Genomic DNA, 20,141 nt, shown 5'->3' on the forward strand with positions numbered 1-20,141 from the left:
CTACATCTTCTTTACTTATTCATCTATTGATAGACACTTAGGTTGTTTTCATATCTTGGCTGTTATGAATATACCATAATAAACATGGGAGTGCAGATATCTATTTGATATCCTGTTTTCATTTCCTTTGAATATATACCCAGAAGTGGGATTGCTGGATCATGTGGTAGTTATAGTTTTAATTTTTTGAAGAACCACCATACTGTTTTCCATAGTGGCTGCACCAATTTGCATTCCCACCAACTGTGCACAAGGTTTCCCTTTTCTCCACATTCTCATCAACACTTATTATCTCTTATCTTTTTGGTGGTAGCTATTCTAATAGGTGTGAGGTGGTATCTCATTTTGGTTTTGATTTGCATTTCCCTGGTGATTAGTGATGTTGAGTACCTTTTCATGTACCTGTTGGGCATTTGCATATCTTCTTTGGAAAAATGTTTATTTGGATGCTCTGCCCATTTTTTAATCAGATTGTTTGGGGTTTTTTTTTCTGTTGAGTTATATGAGTTCTTCATATATTTTGGATATTAACTCATTATCAGACATATGATTTGCAAATATTTTCTTCCCTTCTGTAGGTTGCTGTTTCACTTTGTTGATGGTGTAGAAGCTTTTTGCAGTATAGAAGCTTTTTAGTTTGATGTAGTCCCACTTATTTATTTTTGCTTTTGTCACCTTTGCTTTTGATGTCAAATCAAAAATGTCATTGCCAAGACTAATGTCATTCTTATCCCCTATATTTTCTTTTAGGAGTTTTATGGTTTTAGGTCTTAACATTCAATTCCTTAATCCATTTTGAGTTGATCTTTGTGTTTTGTATAAGATAGGGGTCCAGTTTCATTTTTTTGCATGTGGCTATTCAGTTTTCCCAGTATCATTTATTGAAGCAACTATTCTATCCACATTGTATATTCTTGCCTCCTTTGTTGTAACTTAGTTGATTCATATATGTGTGAGTTTATTTCTGGGCTCTCTGTTCTGATCTGTGTGTGTATACTGATCTATGTGTGTATACCAGTACCATACTGTTTTGATTATTATAGCTTTGTAATACAGTTTGAAATCAGGAATTATGATACCTCCAGCCTGTTCTTCTTTCTCAGGATTGCTTTGGCTATTCAGGGTTGTGTTTCCATACAAATTTTAGGATTATTTCTTCTGTCTCTGTGAAAAATAGCATTAGAATTTTGATAGGGATTGCACTGAATCTGTAGATTGCTTTGGGTAGTGTGGACATTTTAACAATATTGTCTTCCAATCCATGAGCACAGTATATATTTTCATTTATTTGTGTCTTCTTCAGTTTCTTTCCTCAAAGTCTTATGGTTTTCAGTGAACAGATCATTAACCTCGTTGGTTAAATTTATTCCTAGGTATTTTAGCCTTTTTGATGCAATTGTAAATGTGATTGTTTTCTTAATTTCTTTTTTAGATAATTTATTGTTAATGTTTAGAAACACAGTTGATTTTTGTATTGATTTTGTGTCCTACAACTTTACTGAATTTGTTTATTAGTTGTAACAGTTTTTTGGTGAAGTCTTTAGGGTGTGTGTGTGTGTGTGTGTATGTATGTGTGTTTGTGTGTGTATCTCCTGTCATGTGCAAATAGAAACAGTTTTACTTCTTTTCAGATTTGAATGCCTTTCACTTCTCTTTCTTGCCTAATTGCTCTGGCTAGGGCTTCCAGTACTATGTTGGATAAAAGCGGCAAGAGTGGGCATTCTTAGAGGAAAAGCTTTCACTTTTTCATTGTTGAATATGATGTCAGCTGTGTGCTTGTCATATATGGCCTTTACTATGTTGAGCTATTTGCCTTCTATACCTGTTTTTTTGAGAGTTTTCATCATAAATGGATATTGAAATTTGCCAAATGCTTTTTCTACATCTATTGAGATGATGATAAGATTTTTTTTATCCTTCAGTTTGTTAATGTGGTATGTCACATTGACTGATTTGTGGGTGTTGAACCATCCTTGTATTCTAGGTATAAATCCCACTTGGTCAACAAATTAGGCCCCTGGACCCAATTCCAACGTGTGTGTGTGTGTGTGTGTGTGTGTGTGTGTGTGTGTGTGTGTAGGTTTCCCCACACCAACAAGTAGTTCTCTGACATTAGCAGGCTATTCGAGAATTCAGCTCAATTCTGATATTATCAGAGATAGCATCAGATTGCACAGGTAAAGGGCCCAGTTGCACAAGACCACCTTCCACTTCAGATGCAGTTGCCAGCCCAGGTTGTTGCCTATGCTTCTGACTAACTAGTTACAAATTGGGGGTTCCCACAACTCCCTCCTTGGCTTTGATTAATTTGCTAGAATGGCTCACAGAACTCAGGGAAACATTTTACTTTCTAGATTACTGGTTTATTATAAAAAGATGTAACTCAGCAACAACCAGATGGAAGAAATGCATAGGGCAAGGTAGGGGGAAAGGGTGCAGAGCTTTCTTGCCCTCTCAAGGTGTGCCACTCTCACCTGATCTCCACATGTTTACCACCCTGGAAGCTCTCCAAACACCATCCTTTTGGGTTTTAAGGGAGGCTTCATTAATAGACATGACTGATTAAACCATTGGCTATTGGCAAGTGATTCAATCTCCAGACTCTTCTCCCCTCCCTGGAGGTTAGTGGGATGGGACTGAAAATTCCCATCTTCTAGTCACATGGTTGGTTCTCTTGGCAACCAGCCCCTACCCTTAGGTGAAGTCTAAAAGTCACCTCATTAACATAACAATAGATACCTTAATAGCTCTCTTCACTTAGGAAATTCCAAGGGTTTTAGGAGCTCTGTGTCAGGAATGGGGTCCAAGGCCAAATACATATCTTATTATAAATCACAATATCAGTCATGGTATGTGATCTTTTTAATGTATTGTTGAATTTGTTTTGCTAATATTTTGTTGAAGATTTTTGCATCAATATTCGTCAGGGATATTGACCTGTAATTATCCTTCCTTGTGGTATCCTTGTCTGGTTTTGGTATCTGAGTAGTGCTGCCCTCATAAAATGAGTTTGGAAGTGTTCTCCCTCTTCTATTTTTTTGGAAGACTGAGGAGGATTGATATTAGTTCTTTAAGTGTCTGGTAGAATTCACCAGTGAAGCCATCTGGCTGGACTTTACTTTGTTGGCAAGTTTTGATTACTGTCTCAATCTCCTTGCTAGTAATTATTCTGTTCAGATTTTCTATTTCTTCACGATTCAGTCTTGGTTGGTTGTATGTTTATAGGAATTTATCCATTTCTTCTAGGTTGTCCAATTTGTTGGTGTATAATTTTTCATAGTAGTCTCTTATGATCATTTGTATTTGTATGGTGTCAGTTGTAATATGTTTCCTCTTTTATTTATAATTTTATTTATTTGAGATTTGAGGTCTCTCTCTCTCTCTCTCTTATTAGTTTAGCTTATGAATTCTTTCTTTCATGGATTGTATATATATATTTTTTTATCTAAAAGGTCATCACCATCGCCAAACTCAATCATCTAGGTTTTCTCCTATGTTATCTTCTAGGAGTTTTATAGTTTGTAGTTTAAATTTAGATTTAGGATCCATTTTTGAGTTAATTCTTATGAGGGGTATAAGGTCAGTGTCTAGAATCAGATTTTTTGCATGTGGATGTCCATGTGTTGAAAAGACAATCTTTACTGTATTACCTTTGCTCCTTTATCAAAAATCAATTGACTATACTTAGGTCTATTTCTGGTCTCTCTGTCTGTTGCAGTGGTCTATTTATCAATATCACACTGTCTTGATTACTGTAGCTTTGTGTAAATCTTGAAGTCAGGTGGTGTCAGTCTTCCAGCTTTGCTCTTCTTCAATATTGTATTGGCTATTCTGGGTCTTTTGCCTCTCCATATAAACTTTAAAATCGGTTTGTTGATATCCACAAAATAACTTGTTGGGATTTTGATTGAGATTTCATTGAATCTATAGGTCAAATTGGGAAGAACTGAGATCTTGACAATATTGAGTCTTCCTATCCATGGATATCCTCCATTTATGTAGTTCTTTGATTTTGTTCATCAGAGTTTCGTATTTTTTCTAATCTAGGTCTTGTACATATTTTATAAGATTTATACATAATTATTTAATTTGGGAGGTACTTGGTATCTTCTTTTTAATTTCAAACTCCACTTGTTCACTGCTGGTATATAAGAAGGTGATTGGCTTTTGTATTTTAATTTGTATCCTGCTACTTTTCTATAATTGCTTATTAGTTCCAGTTTTTTTTATCAGTTATTTTGGATTTTCTACATAGATAATCAGTTAATCTGTGAACAAAGACAGTTTTATTTGTTTATTTTTTTTATTTTTATTAAAAAAAATTTTTGGCTGCGTTGGGTCTTTGTTGCTGTGTGGGCTTTCTCTAGTTGTGGCAAGCGGTGGCTACTCTGTTGCAGTGCGCGGGCTTCTTGTGGAGCACAGGCTCTAGGCACACAGGCTTCAGTAGTTGTGGCTCACGGGATCTAGAGCGCAGGCTCAGTAGTTGTGCCGGACGGGCTTAGTTGCTCCACGGCATGTGGGATATTCCCGGACCAGGGCTCAAACCCATGTCCCTGCATTGGCAGACGGATTCTTAACCACTGCGCCACCAGGGAAGTCCCGACAGTTTTCTTTCTTTCTTCCCAATCTGTGTAGCTTTTATTTCCTTTTCTGTTCTTACTGCATTAGCTAGACTTTATAATGAAGTTGAAAAAGTATGGTGCAGGGGGACATCTTTGACTTGTACCTGAACTCAGTGGGCAAGCTTCAAGTTTCTTACAATTATTATGATTATTAGTTGTAGGGTTTCTGTAGATATTCTTTATCAATTTGAGGGAGTGCCTCTCTATTCCTAGTTTACTGAAAGTTTTTGTATTGAATGGGTTTGGATTTTATCAAATGCTTTTTCTGCACTTACTGATATGATCATGTGATTTTTCCTTTTAGCCTATTGATGTGATGAATTATATTAATTGATTGATTTTCAAAAGTTGAACCAGCCATGCATATCTGGGACAAATTCCACTTGAGCATGATATTTAATTCTTTATACATTGTTGGATTCTAGTATTTTGTTGAGAATTTTTGCATCTATGATCATCAGAGATATTGGTCTCTAAGTTTTCTTTGCTTGTAATGTCTTTGTCTGCTTTCAGTATCAGTGTAATTCTGGCCTCATAGAATGAGTTAGGAAGTATTCCCTCAGCGTCTATCCTCCAAAAGAGATTGTAAAGAATTGGTATAATTTCGTCCTTAAATGTTTAGTAGAATTCACCAGTGAATTCATCCAAGCCTGGTGCTTTCTGTTTTGAAAGATTATTACTTATTCATTCCATTTCTTTTAAGAGATGTAGGCCTACTCATTTAGTCTTTTTCTTCTTGTGTGAGTTTGGGCAGATTGTGTCTTTCAAGTATTTGGTCCATTTCATTTAGGGTATCAAATTTGTTGGCATTAACTTGTTCAGAGTACTAATTTATTATCCTTTTGATGCCTTAGGATCTGCAGTGATGTCTCCTCTTTCATTTCTGGCGTTAGTAGTTTGTGCCCTCTCTTTTTTCTTAGTTAGCCTGGCTAGTTGATTTTATTGGTCTTTTCCATAACCACCTTTTGGTTTCATTTATTTTCTCTATTGATTTCCTGTTTGCATTTTCATTTGATTTCAGCTCTAATTTTATTTTTTCTTCTACTTACTTTAGATTGAATTTGCTCTTCTTTTTCTAGTTACCTGAGTTGGAAACTTAGATTATTCATCTTAGATATTTCTTTTTTTTCTAAATATATATTCAGTGCTATTAATTTCCCTCTAAGAACTGCTTCACTGTATTCCACAAATTTTGATAAGTTATGTTTTCATTTTCATTTAGTTTAAAATAATTTTAAATTTCTCTGGAGGTTTCTTCTTTGATTTGTGTTACTTAGAACTATGTTATTAAATCTCCACATAATTTGAGATTTTCAAGTTAACTTTCTGTTATTGATTCCTAATTTAATTCCATTGTGGTCTGAGAACAGACATTATATGACTTTTGTTCTTTTAAATTTGTTAAGGTATGTTTTATAGCCCAGAGTATGGTCTGTCTTGGTGAATGTTCCATGTGAGCTTAAGAAGAATGTGTGTTCTGCTGTGGTTGGATAAAGTAGTCTATAGATGACAATCATATTCACTTGATTGATGGTTTTGTTGCATTCAGCTATGTTCTTATAGATTTTCTGGCTGCTGGATTAGTCTATTTTTGATAGAGGGATGTTGAAGTCTCTAGCTATGATAGTAGATTCATCTGTTTCTCTTTACACTTCTATTAGTTTTTTTCCTCACATAATTTGACAGTCTGTTGTTAGGCCCATACAAGTTAAGGATTGTTATATCTTCTTGGAAAATTGAACCCTTTTATCATTATGTAATGAGCTACATATTCCTGATAACTTTCCTTGCTTTGAAGTCTGCTGTATTTGAAATTAATATAGCTACTCCTGCTTTCTTTTGATTAGTGTTAGCGTGGTATATTTTCTCCATCCATTTAGTTGTTGTCTTTTTTTTTTTAATTTATTTTATTTATTTATTTTTGGCTGCACTGGGTCTTTGTTGCTATGTTCAGGCTTCCTCTTGCTGCAGTGAGTGGGGGCTACTCTTCATTGCAGTGCGCATGCTTCTCATTGTGGTGGCTTCTCTTGTTGCACGGCATGGGCTCTAGGCATGTGGGCTTCAGTAGTTGTGGCAGGAGGGCTCAGTAGTTGTGGTTCACGGGCTCTAGAGAGCAGGCTCAGTAGTTGTGGTGCATGGGCTTAGTTACTCCACGGCATGTGGGATCTTCCCAGACCAGGGATTGAACCAGTGTCCCCTGCATTGGCAGGTGGATTCTTAACCACTGTGCCACCAGGGAAGTCCCATCCATTTAGTTTTAATCTATATGTGCTTTTATATTTAACATAGGTTTCTTGTAGACAAGGTATAGTTGGGTCTTGTTTTGATCCACTCTGTCAATCTCAGTCTTTTAATTGATGCATTTAGACCACTGAGGTTCAAAGTGATTATTGTTATAGTTGGACTAATATCTATTATATTTATTACTGCTTTATATTTGTTGTCCTTGCTATTTGTTCCTCTTTTTGTCTTCTACCCTTTTTCTGCCTTTGGTGGTTCTAATTGAACATTTTATGTGATCTCATTTTATCTCCTTTCTTGGCATATTTGTTACACTTCTTTTTTTTTACCTTTTTTAGTGTTTGCCCTGGAGTTTGCAATATACATCGGCAGCTAATCCAAATCCACTTTCAAGTAACACTACACCACTTCACAGGTAGTGTGAATACCTTATAATAACAACATAATCCTAATTCCTCCCTCTCGTTCCTTATAGCGTTGCTGTCATTCGTTTCACATACATATCAGCATATGTAAGCATATACATACACATAAACATACATAATTGAGTACATTGTTCATATTATTATTTTTGAACAATTATCTGTTACCTCAATTAAGAATAGGAAAAATAAAAGTTTTTATTTTGTCTTCAGTTATTTCTTCTTCAATGCTCTTCATGTAGTTCTGAGTTTCTGACCTATATTATTTTCCTTCTTTCTAAAGAACTTCTTTCAACATTTCTTACAAAGCAGGTGTATTGGCAACAGATCCTCTCAATTTCCATTTGTCTGAGAAAGCCTTTATTTCTTCTCCACTTTTGAAGAATAATTTCACAGGGTACAGAATTCTAGATGGTGGGTTTTTTCTCTCAACACTTTTGTATGTCATTTTACTCTCTGCTTGCTTGCATGGTTTCTGAGAAGTTGGATGTAATCTTATCTCTGTTCCTCTATAGGTAAGATATTTCTTTTCCTCTGGCTTCTTTCAAGGTTTTTCCTTATCTTTAATTTTTTTTTTGGTAGTTGCAAAATGATATGCCTAGGTGTAGGATTTTGGCATTAATCTTGCATGTGTTCTCTGAGCTTCCTGGAATTGTGATTTGGTGTCTGACATTAATTTGGGAAAAGTCTCAGTCATTATCATTTCAAATATTTCTTCTGTACCTTTCTTTCTTCTTCTGTTAGACCCATTACACATATGCTGTATTTTGTAGCTGTGCCACATCCCTTGGAAATTCTCTTCTGGTTTGTTTCAGTCTTTGTCATCTTTGCTTTTCAGATTTCAAGGTTTCCATTCATATATCCTCTAGGTCAGAAATTTCTTTTCCCACCAAGTCTACTAATAAGCTCATCAAAGGCATTCTTCATTTCTTTTACAGTGTTTTTTTATCTCTCATGTTTCTTTTTTGGTTCTTTCTTAGTATTTCCATCTCTCTGCTTACATTGCCCATCTGTTCTTGCATGCTGTCTACTTTATCCATTAGAGCACTTAGCATGTTAATCATAGTTCTTTTTAATTTCCAGTCTGATAATTCCAACATCTCTGCCATGTCTGGTTCTGATTCTTCCTCTGTCTCTTCAAATTGTGTTTCTTTCCCCTTTTGGTATGTCAAGTTATTTTTTTCTTAATAGCTGGACAAGATGTGTACTAAGTAAAAGGAACTGCTGTAAATAGGCTTTTTGTAATGTGGTGGTGAGATGTGAGGGGAGGGGAAGTGTTCTATATTCTTAAGATTAGGTCTCAGTCTTTCAGTGAGCCTGTCTGCACTGGGAACTTCATAAGTTTTTCTCAGTTTTTTCTTCCTCTTAAGTGGGATAGTATGCCTAGAGCTGTCTGGAAGTGGTTATTTCTTTCCCCCTGGTCAGTTAGGCTCTGATAATACTCCTGAGGTCAGGCCTTGTTAAGAAAAACAGAGAGCTCTGTTGTATTTAAAAGTGATTCCCTTTCCCCTCTTTCTGCCTAAAGCAGGGGTGACTTTTTCTCTGATATTTACTATGTGAACCTGGTGGGAACTCCTGGAGGTAAATCTCACAGTATTGTGGGGGCCCCTCTAGGACTGAGTCTCCCTGGAGTGTTGTTGTTTTTTTTTTTTTGCGGTACGCGGGCCTCTCTCTGTTGTGGCCTCTCCCATTGCGGAGCATAGGCTCCGGACGCTCAGGCTCAGCGGCCATGGCTCACGGGCCCAGCCACTCCATGGCATGTGGGATCTTCCTGGACCAGGGCACGAACCTGCATCCCCTGCATCGGCAGGCGGACTCTCAACCACTGTGCCACCAGGGAAGCCCTCCCTGGAGTTTTTAACTCTCAGAGTTGTTCACACTGACCCTCCAGTCATTTGCTAATTCCAGTTCAGGTTTTCCTACCCAGCACTGGTGCCTGTGGTGGTTTCTACTTGTGGATCTCTGCTCCAGTCAGCCATGATTCCCTGTATCCGCTTACCTATTATCTCCAGTCTCGGGGACCAAGGTTTGCCCTGTGTCCTCCCTTCTCTTAAGGATGCAAGAAGAGTTGTTGATTTTTCTGTCTGTTCTGCTTTTTACTTTTGTTAGGACGAAGTGGTGACTTACAAGCTCCTGACATGCAGAATGGGAAACCAGAAGTCTCTATGGTACATTTTTTAAAAACATTAACTACAGTACCATTTTTTAAATTGACACTGATTCATGATCATCACCACGTATTTAGGCAGAGAACAAATTCTTCTGTTTGGTTTTTTGGAATTAAGAGTCCAAAGTCCACACATTGCATTTGGTTGATGGGTTCACAAATCTCTTTCAATCTATAGGTTCCTTTTGTTTTGCAAATTATTTCTTGAAGTAATTTTGTTGCTTTTCCCCACTCTCAGGTTACAGAGCATGCTACCACCTTGAGTGTGATAAAGGGTGCATTCACCCCCTCAACCCTCCACCGACTTAAGATGCTCCCTTAGTCATATACAGTCATCTCTCAGTATCCATGGGGGATTGGTTTCAGGATGCCCGTGGATACCAAAATCCACAGATGCTCAAGTCCCTTATGTAAAATGGCAGAGTACAGTTGGTAGTACAGTTAACCCTCCTTATCCGTGGATTGAGTTGTACTTAATTTCTGTATGCATTTAGGCCTGTTTTATTATTTTCTGTTCTGTTTCTTTGGCCTATCATATATTTACACATCAGTACCACTTTGATTTAATAACAGAGTCTTTCTAATATAAAGTAAGGCTATTTCCCACTCATTTCTCTTCTTTTTCTGGTTTTTTCTGGCAATTCTTGATTGTCTTATCTTTCAAGTAAACTTTGAAACCAATTTGTCTAGTTCCAGGAAAGTCAGCTCATGTTATTTGGAGGGAGGCTCGTGTTGAATATGTAGATTAACCGAGGAAGAATGGACAACTTTATGATGTTAAGGGTTTCTATCCACCTATCCAAGAACACTTATGTTTTTCCATTTTGTTCAGGTTTACTTTTATGATCTTAAGGAGTCTTTTACATATTTTTCACATATAGGTTTTAGACATTTCTTATTCCTAATGGTTTCATTTATTTATTTATGCTGTAGTAAGTGGATCTTCTTCCCATTTTCAAATTGATTTATTACATTTGGAAAGTGAACAACCTCAAAGCTGCCATCATTCTTTCAGAAGAGGTAGTTACCAGTAGAGTATTTGTTGTTTTTCATAGATAATTCCTAAAAATTATAATGTATATTTTAATTTCATTTTTTCGAAAGTTATAACTCAGGAATTTGTTAAGGGAAGATTTAGAAAGAGATATAGAATGTTAAATTATTTGATGCTTTAAAAAAAGGTCAGGGGCTTCCCTGGTGGCACAGTGGTTGAGAGTCTGCCTGCCGATGCAGGGGACACGGGTTCGTGCCCCGGTCCGGGAAGATCCCACATGCGCTGAGCGGCTGGACCCGTGAGCCATGGCCGCTGAGCCTGCGCGTCCAGAGCCTGTGCTCCGCAACGGGAGAGGCCACATCAGTGAGAGGCCTGCATACCACCAAAAAAAAAAAAAAAAAGGTCAGAACATAATTTTCATGGTTAAAAATATGAAGTCTTTTTTTCTGTCTACTTTAAACTTATGTCAAAATTTATCCAAGAGTCTGAACTTGCTGAGGAGTCTGATCAGTTATCTTTGTTATTTATGTAAGATATTGGGTAATAATCAATCTGAAAGTCTGTATAATGTGGTAAGTGTGCTCCACATGCATGTGTCCGTCACATCATTTACCTGAGTACACACTGCAGGTTCTAGTGGCTCACCCCAGCAAATTTCATTTTTTACCCTCCAAAGCAATTATTCACAGTATTTACTTTTAAGTAAAATGCTCTTTGCATTTCACCTTGGTAGCTCTATTTCTGATTTATTTAGTAATACATCTTATTGAAGAATATGGTCTTAACAACTTGTATTTCCAGTTTTTCAACAAGAGTTGGATTAAAGGGAATAAGAAGGAGAATGCCCCTTGGTATCCTCTGTGAAACCCCACAAAGTTGCATCAGAAATTACTGGCGAGAAGGAGGCCTGCTTAGAGAATAGCCACTCTTCCTCGACCAGCAGTGCTCAGATGGAAAGCTGAGGGTAGCGGCTCCATGAGTAGACCTGAACTCCTTTGCTATTTATTTTACTTGTGATAGCATGTTCTCCCTCAGTAACTAATAAAATTTATTTGGTTTGGAAAATTATGTCTGCTAATCCACAGGAGACAGACTGTCGAGAAATGCTGGGTGGTCTTCAGCTTGTCCAATTCTTATGGCTTCAGCTCAGCAAGTTCCCCAAGCAGTGGCGTAAGGACTGGAGCCTTTCCATGGACACTTTCCCATAGACAGAGCATCCCAGCCACATGTTGACACGGGGAGGCTGATTCACATTACCACCTCCTCACTGGTACCCCCTTTTCCCCAGCCCCTTGAAGAGTTCCCCAAATGTGCTGCGTGGTCATTTAGAAACCATGTACTTTCTTTGACCAAGGTGCCCTGCCCTGTGTTTAGCCTTCCAACTGTTTGCTTACCACAATCACCAGTGGAATTTCATCTGGTTTACAATTGGTTGGGTGTCTTTGGCCTTGGCTGCCAAATACAGTCATGTATTTTCAGAAATGGGCAGCCTGTCTTCTTTTAAACAGCAGATGCTTGCTCCTCTCTGCAGTTTAGATAACCTAGAGGAACTTTATAATTTCTTGGCTTAAAAGTCAAACCAAACTCCTTAAGTCTATCCCTGGGGTTGCCGTAATAGCCACCTGCAGGCTGCACATTGTGTAAAACCTTTCTGGGAGGGCTGCTGCAATCCTTTCATAAGTTTGTGGAGTACAAGTAATTCTGCATGACATGGCCTCTAAGGTAAACATAAATCTATTGCTTCAGAAATATTGAGAAGTTTGATAACTAGTTGGAGAATTTCTTCTACATACTGGAATGAATGAGCCAATGAACAAATGAAAGAAAGAGTGGGTGTGTGACTGCCCAAGCAACTGACCGCATGCAGTAACTGTGAGTGTCAAATAGGGTGATGATACACTTATAAATTGTAGACCGTGACACTTTTGAGAGTTAAAAGAGGTACCTATTATAATTATGGTGGGATAACAGACACAAACCTGTCCCAGGCACACTGAAACATATTTAAATGGGCCTAGTGCCTATAAAATGTTTAGCACGGTGCCTGGCACCCAAAATAGATACTCAATAACTGTTAGCTTGTGCTGTTATTATTGTTGTTGACTTTAATAATAATTATATTATTTTTGATAATGTTTTATTAGGTTTTCTCAAGCTTATATCTTTTCCTCCTAATGAAATTATCACTGAACTAAGTCCAGATGTAGCTAAATTTCCATTGCTGAAAAAGCTAATACAGCCTTCAAAGATGCTAAATAAGAAAAAAATAAATTACAAGAAAAGGCTAACCTTCAACCAAGCTTCTAGTTTTGTGTTTTATCAGCTCCGATAAGAAAAAATCGCTTTAAGGCTTTAAATCTGGCAATCCAGTGGTTAGGACTCGGGAACTAAGATCCCAAAAAACGTGCAGCACGGCCGGAAAAAAAAAAGAAAGAAAAATCAGGCTTTAAATATTGTCAGTATAAATGAATGTCTAAACGAAGAAAAGCTAGTGTAATACCAAGGACAAAAAGTTAGCAAAGCAGTAGTAGTAACTAATACTCCCATTTCTATCTATCCTGGCATCCTCTTTTTTTTTCTTTTTTTTTAGTCTTACTAAGATATGATCACAAAATTAGTTATTGAAAAAGTTTACTTTTCAAATAAAAACCTGCTGATACTGATTTGTAATAGACATTCCAGTATGTTGGGATTTGTACATTTCCTTTGATTGGTATTGCTGCTCTTTGCTTTAAGAAGTGACTTCTCTGCACATATAAGTGATAATGATGGCACAGTTTCCTCAAATTTGATATACTTCTTCGATCAAGCTTTCATGGAAATACACCTTTGAAATGTAATAGAGAATATTCTTTCCGGGTCCTTGGAATTAAGCAGTTCTCCAAAAAAGTTGGTCCTGATTTCTTTGGGCTACTCCGGCAGCCCAGGCAGCCCTTGATCTCTTTCTGGTTTGGAAAGATGGAACACTGCCTGTGTTCCTCTTGAGTAAGGAAGCTCCTTTCTCTCCTCTACCTCTCAAACAGTGTTAGAACACATTCCCTACCGATGATCGCCGCCCTCCGGAACCTCTCTTGCAAAGTATTGAATTCCATATTCTGGTTTTGCTATAAAAAACATTTGGAGCCAAAATTATTTAATAAGCATCTGGACCAATTTCTTTACCTAATTACATATTTTTCAAGAGGATGGGGTACACAACTAACTCACTAAATTGAGCATTTAGGGAAACAAAGTACAGTTTTTTAAATGTCCAGGAGGCATCTGTCCAGAAGAGTCTAATAGCAGGAGATGTTGGACAGGGTAGAGTGTCCTGTCCAGGCCTCTCCTGCTCTGTGTCAGAAATTATAAAACAGCTATAATGCAGAAAACTTCCTGTGATTATTAGGTAGGAATTTTGGAGAGCCAAGTTTTTAATCTTAATCTATTTTTCTTGAATTTGTCATTTTGATCAGTATCCAGGCTAGATGGATGGAATAACTATAGACAGAGTAGGAAAAGGACAGCCTTAGAGTTTCTGTAACTAACACATGTTGAATAGAATGAAATTTTTCAGTGTCCCTAAAAACGTTTTTCTTTTTTTACTTTATTGGCTCTTTAACATTTCCACAGAAATATATACATTTTATCAGGTCAGGTCAAACAATGCAGAAGTATATACAGAAAATGTCAATTATCCCCTCCTTATCACACTGTAATACTTCTGGTAACCATACCTTATATTCTTGTAAACATTAGAAATCTATGTGAAACAATTTTCTCTCTTTTTTTAATAAGCTTTTTAAAAAAAAGGAAAACAGCATTGCATCATACACATGACTCTGGAACCTGTTTTTTAACCAACATATCTTGGATATCCCTCAAGGGATATAGATCCAATTCATTATAACATAGGAACATATTTCCTGTTATGAATGGACCTTAATTTATTTAGCTATTTGCCAATGGATACATTCAAGTTGTTTCTAATTTTTTCTTTAGAATATTGCTGCAATAAATACCTTCTAACTAATGCTTTTATTTCTGCCAGGCAGATTCACAAAAGTATGGTTATGATGACTAGGGATATGTGTATTTTACAGTTTATTAGGTGGTATCACATGACTTAACCAAAAGGGCAAAGCCATTCCCTGTCCCACTTCTGAGAACACCCATATCCTATACCTGCTTTAGCACTGGATGTTATCATTCATCTAAACATTTGCTGATGTGAGCATGAAAAAATGATATCTCCTTGATGTGTTAGTTTACCCTTCTATACTATTAATAAGGTTGAAAATCTGCATATTTTTATTAGCCATTTGCACTTCTTCTTTTATAATTTGCCTTCTTTTTTCCTGGTTTTATTGAGATATAATTTATATATAATGTAAATTATATATAATTTACATTTACAGTCCAGCCAAATTCTGTTATGCAATATATTAAGATCATGTTGCTTTGGTAATTTCTTCATCCAAGACTAATTGTAGTTAAGTCTTTGATGTTTTAGAGAAAATTTGATTTTTTTTTGTTAATAGATGATTCAAATACTAAACATGAGCCCATAGATTTAATCATTTACAGCAATTAGTAGAGTGTGCTATGAATCAAGGGTAATAAAAAGACAATTGTTAACATATACATTTTTCAAACTGTGTCTGAGAATAGAACAAAAATATTATGTACTTACTGATTTGAGTATAGAACTTACACAACTCTTATGTAATTTTATAACTGAGCAATGTCTTTTAATTCAGATATTTGCTGGAACTACCATTTTACACTAGCTTCCTTTTACATTTGTTCATATCTATCTACTGTTCATCATTCTTAACAGCTTCTGCCTCTGTGCACTGGGCATCACTCGGCCACCATGACCTCATGATAGAAATTACACTGTGCATATTGCTGCTCAGAGGGCTTAGGAATGGGACTGCCTCTGAAGAACTCTCACTGAAGTGAGAAACTTTTCTAATGATGTACATATTTATTTCACATAGAACCTCAAAAAAGATAAGTTGTGATGAGAGCAGGTGTTATTTGGGAAGGGAGGGGCCACTGTGCGGCCAAGCTCTTCCCCCTGCACCTCAGAGCTTCCCTGCCTCTCAGCGGCTTTCTGGCTCTGAGACAGAGGCTACAGACACCCTCTCCCTACTCCCAAGGGGTGTTCTTCTTCCTCAAGAAAGCTGGACAGAAATCCCTTCCCAGGCGTCTGTTAATGTGGCTAAAATTGGCTGATAGCCTGGACTTTTGAAAAGACTTCCCTAGACACTGAAGGGAGTGAACACAGAGTCCAGGCATCTGGCTCACCCGGGAAAACTGTCTGCTCTCACCCCTGTACCAGGCCCCAGCTTCTGAGCAACATCCTCCACTCTCCTGCCTGCAGAGTGGAGAGGCTTATGTATGACTTGAGGCTGAGGACTGGCTCCAGCACCAGACCTCCTAAGTTCAAATCGTGGCTGTGAGCCCTCGGTCCCACTCCAACCTCAAAAAATAAGGATAATAATGGTACCTGTTTTGTAGGGTTGTTATGAGGATTAAAATACAAGTAAAATGCTTAGCATTGTTCCAGGTGAGACCTTAATAAATGGCAGCTACTGGCCCTTCAGCCTCTCCAGCTCCTCTTCATCCAGCCCATCAGCAGTCAGCCTAAAACACCACCTTTCAGGAACACACAAGGCCACCACCCTGTGTGGCTTCCTGTTGTCACTCACTCCTAGCACAGCCATACCTCTGAAGACCAGTCTGCAATGCTGGCTGCACTTCCACTCTTCTCCTCATGGACTCTGCCTTCAGCTTCCATCACTCCATCCCCATCCAGCACTTTTCTTGGGGAGGTCACAAAGGGCCTGCCCGATGCAGTGCTCGTGCTCCCCTCCGCATGTCCTCAGCCTCTCCGCAGACTTGGTCACAGCTGGACTGGCCTTCTCTTCCTTGGTGACATGGTTCTCTGCTTCTGTCTCCTGTCTGTCTGGCACTCCTCCTTCTTTTTTTTTTTTTTTTACATATACACAATGGAATTTTATTCAGCCACAAAAAAAAGAATGAAATAATGCCATCTGCAGCAACATGGATGGACCTAGAGATTACCATAGCACTCCTCCTTCTGTCTGCAGCTCCTCCATCTCTTCCTTTACCTGTTGAAACTCCTTGGGGCACAGACCTGGGCCCTCTCCCCACTCAGACCTCTGTCCCTCAGAGTTCTCCTCCATTCTCTTGCTGCTCCATGCCAGCTGACAGCTCCCTAATATAGATCTTCAGCCCAGATCTCTCCCCAGAACTTACAACTTGGATACTCAAGGACCTGCGTCATACCTCTGTTGGATTGTGCCTCAGACGTTCTAAATTCACACACCCCAAACTAAGCTCTCAGTAAATCCTTCACAAATCTTTTCTTCCCTTCTTTCCATTGACTAAATGGTATGTCCATCCATCTTGCAGCTCAAGAAACTTGCGACAGCCTTGATTCCTACCTCATCTTCACCAGCTCTCATCAAATTCATTGCCAATATCTCTTGATATTACTGCTAGACTACATTATCTCTCCTTCTCCAGTGCCACCCAGGTCCAAGCTAACACCAGCTCCCCCCGGAAATCTGCACCCACCCTGAACTGAGTTCTCCATGCAGCAATCAGAGTGATCTTTGAAATGTAAATTGGATCGTGGCACTTCTCTGTTTAAAACCTTCTGGTCCAGGGCTTCCCTGGTGGCGCAGTGGTTAAGAATCCGGCTGCCAATACAGGGGACACGGGTTCGAGCCCTGGTCTGGGAAGATCCCACATGCTGTGGAGCAACTAAGCCCGTGCACCACAACTACTGAGCTTGCACTCTAGAGCCCGCGAGCCACAACTACTGAGCCCACGTGCCACAACTACTGAAGCATGCGCACCTAGAGCCCATGCTGTGCAACAAAAGAAGTCACTGCAATGAGAAGCCCGCACACTGCAATGAAGAGTAGCCCCTGCTCACCGCAACTAGAGAAAGCCCGCGTGCAGCAACGAAGACCCAATGCAGCCAAAAATTAATTAATTAATACATTTAAAAAAAAAAAAAAACCTGGGCCAGAATAAAACACCAGACCCTTGCCTTGCCTGTGGTCCTGCACAGCCTCATCACAGGCCGCCTCACCTTTGCTCTCTTCTGACACAGCTGCTGTTCCCTCTGCTGAGGTGCTCTTCCCACTACTCTTCACCTTGCCTATCCCACCAAGCTAGTCTCTAGCTAAACTCAACTGGAGAAGCTGTCCCTGACCACCTGATCTAAATTGGGCCCCTCCTGATATTCTCTTTTTCCTCAGCCTGTCCTTTTCCTTCATTGCCTTTATCACAGTTTGGTGTGTGTGTGTATATATATATGTATGTATACCTCCCACTGGGCCCTAAACCGCTAAGGATACAGATTAGGTCTGTTTGTTCCCAGTTGTTTGGTCTGCACCCAGCACATTGAGTGCCACACGGGAAGTGCTTAGTCATCTTCCTTGAATGCGTGACTACCAGCTCCTTGCCATCGAGTATAACAGGGGTGGTGGTGGCATGGGAATGGCAGCCCAAAGCACTGGTGCCGCAATAGAGGACATCCATAGTGTGGCCCCAGAATGTGCCAGGTGATACGAGTTTGGGGCACCATGGCAGTTCTTCATTGCCAGGTATGGAGAGGTGAGGGAAGGGGGTCCTGTAAGACTTCCCAGAAGGGCTGATGCTCAGGGTGAGATGGGAGTTATAAAGAGGGTCGGATGAGGGCCATGCCTCCCTCCCTTTCTCCTGCCCTTCTGCCTGCTCCTGTGACAGACCCTACAATTCTTCAGCCTCTTCCAGTCTTGCCCCAGAGTTAATCTAGGACAAGGTCTACAGGAGTTAGGCTATGGGAGAAGAACAAAAAGAAACTACTAGAAATTGCTACCCTGTGTCTTCGCCTATTCATTCCCTGTCCCTGTACCCATTCCCTGGGCTTCATGCCAGCTCCTGCAGAGAAATGGCCCAGAAGTGATGGTGAAGGGAAAGACCCTGAAGGGGTTGTTGGGTAATGGGAAACCTTTGTGTCCCCAGCTTTCGTTTTTCTTATTAAAAGCAGTAAATATCTTTAGTAGAACCTGGAAAAGCACTCTGCTCTCTGTGGTCCTGAAGGTGAAAGGGCAGGAGGCCTTGGAAAAGCAGGGCCGAGAGAAGAAAGCCAAGTTCCACCAGGCCAGAATAGGCTCAGCATTCACAGGGAGGACCCCCCCGCCGGTGACTCAGAGTTAGACAGATGTCCCCCTAGTGCTCCCTCCCAGGAGAAGTAGAATCCCTAATTCACTGACCTGACATAGGAGGAATCTCCAAATACATTATCCTATAGAAATGTAACTATACAAAATGGTTAGGGTCTATAGTGTATCATGCTGTGGATCAACCAGTCCAACCACCTTTTATGAAATTATTACTAAAGAAAATTTTCAACAGATTTACAAATACAGTGATTAAATATTTACTATGTGCCAAGAACTGTTCTAAGTACTCACTGTACATGTGTTATTATTGCATTTGATCCTTCTGACAACACTAGGAGGGGGGTAGGCCTGTTTTACAGATGAGTAAACTGAGGTTTAGAGGTTAAGTAACTTTCCCAAGGTCATATAGTGAGCAGGTGGTGGCTCTGGGACTCAAACCCAGGTCCGACTCCACATTTTATACCATTATGATGCACTTTCAAACATAACTGTTTCCTAAATTAGGGACTGCATTTACCTGGATATCTCAAGGCCTTTTTCCATCACATTTTTTGCCACTCTCTTTCTTCCTTCACTATATATTTATTTGTCCTTTTGAAAGCATTTTTTTTTCTTGAGTTGAAGTGGAAGCATATTTGCAAAGGGATACTTGGTACATATTCGTTGATACTATAAATATTAACTGCTACTATGACCATAATGAAAAAAAGTCACAGATTGGATTTGTTATTGCATTTTGAACTCTTTCTTTTTTTTTTTTTAGAGTATAATTGCTTTACAATGTTGTGTTAGTTTCTGCTGTACAGTGAAGTGAGTCAGCTATATGTATACCTATATCCCTTCCCTCTTGGACCTCCCTCCCACCCCCCAATCCCACTCATCTAGGTCGTCACGGAGCACCGAGCTGAATTCCGTGTGTTATACAGCAGGTTCCCCCTAGCTATCCATTTTATACATGGCAGTGTATCTACGTCAAACCCAATCTCCCTATTCGACCCACCCTCTCCTTCCCCCACTGTGTCCACATGTCCGTTCTCTACATCTGTATCTCTATTCCTGCCCTACAAATAGGTTTATCTGTACGATTTTTCTAGATTCCACATATATGCGTTAATATACGATATTTGTTTTTCTCTTTATGGCTTACTTCACTCTGTATGACAAACTCTAGCACCATCCACATCTCTACAAATGACCCACTTTCCTTTTTATGGCTGAGTAATATTCCATTCTATATATGTGCCACATCTTCTTTATCCATTCATCTGTCGTTGGACATTTAGGTTGTTTCCATGTCCTGGCTATTGTAAATAGTGCTGCAATGAACATTGGGGTACATGTGTCCTTTTGAACTATGGTTTTCTCAGGGTATATGCCCAGTAGTTAGTGGGATTGCTGGGTTGTATGGTAGTTCTATTTTTAGGTTTTTGAGGAACCTCCATACTTTTCTCCATAGTGGCTGTATCAATCTACATTCCCAACAACAGTGCAAGAGGGTTCCCTTTTCTC

General features: G+C 39.0%; 1 protein-coding gene across 5 annotated transcripts in view; it reads left to right on the plus strand.

The window, feature by feature from the left end:
• FANCC (FA complementation group C) overlaps window positions 1–20,141 on the plus strand; it is a 289,432-nt gene that overhangs the window by 230,369 nt on the left and 38,922 nt on the right. The window lies entirely within an intron of this gene.

This window comes from Mesoplodon bidens, assembly GCF_964165515.1.
Source record: "Mesoplodon bidens genome assembly, chromosome: 6".
In the NCBI taxonomy this organism is placed as follows: Eukaryota; Metazoa; Chordata; class Mammalia; order Artiodactyla; family Ziphiidae; genus Mesoplodon; species Mesoplodon bidens.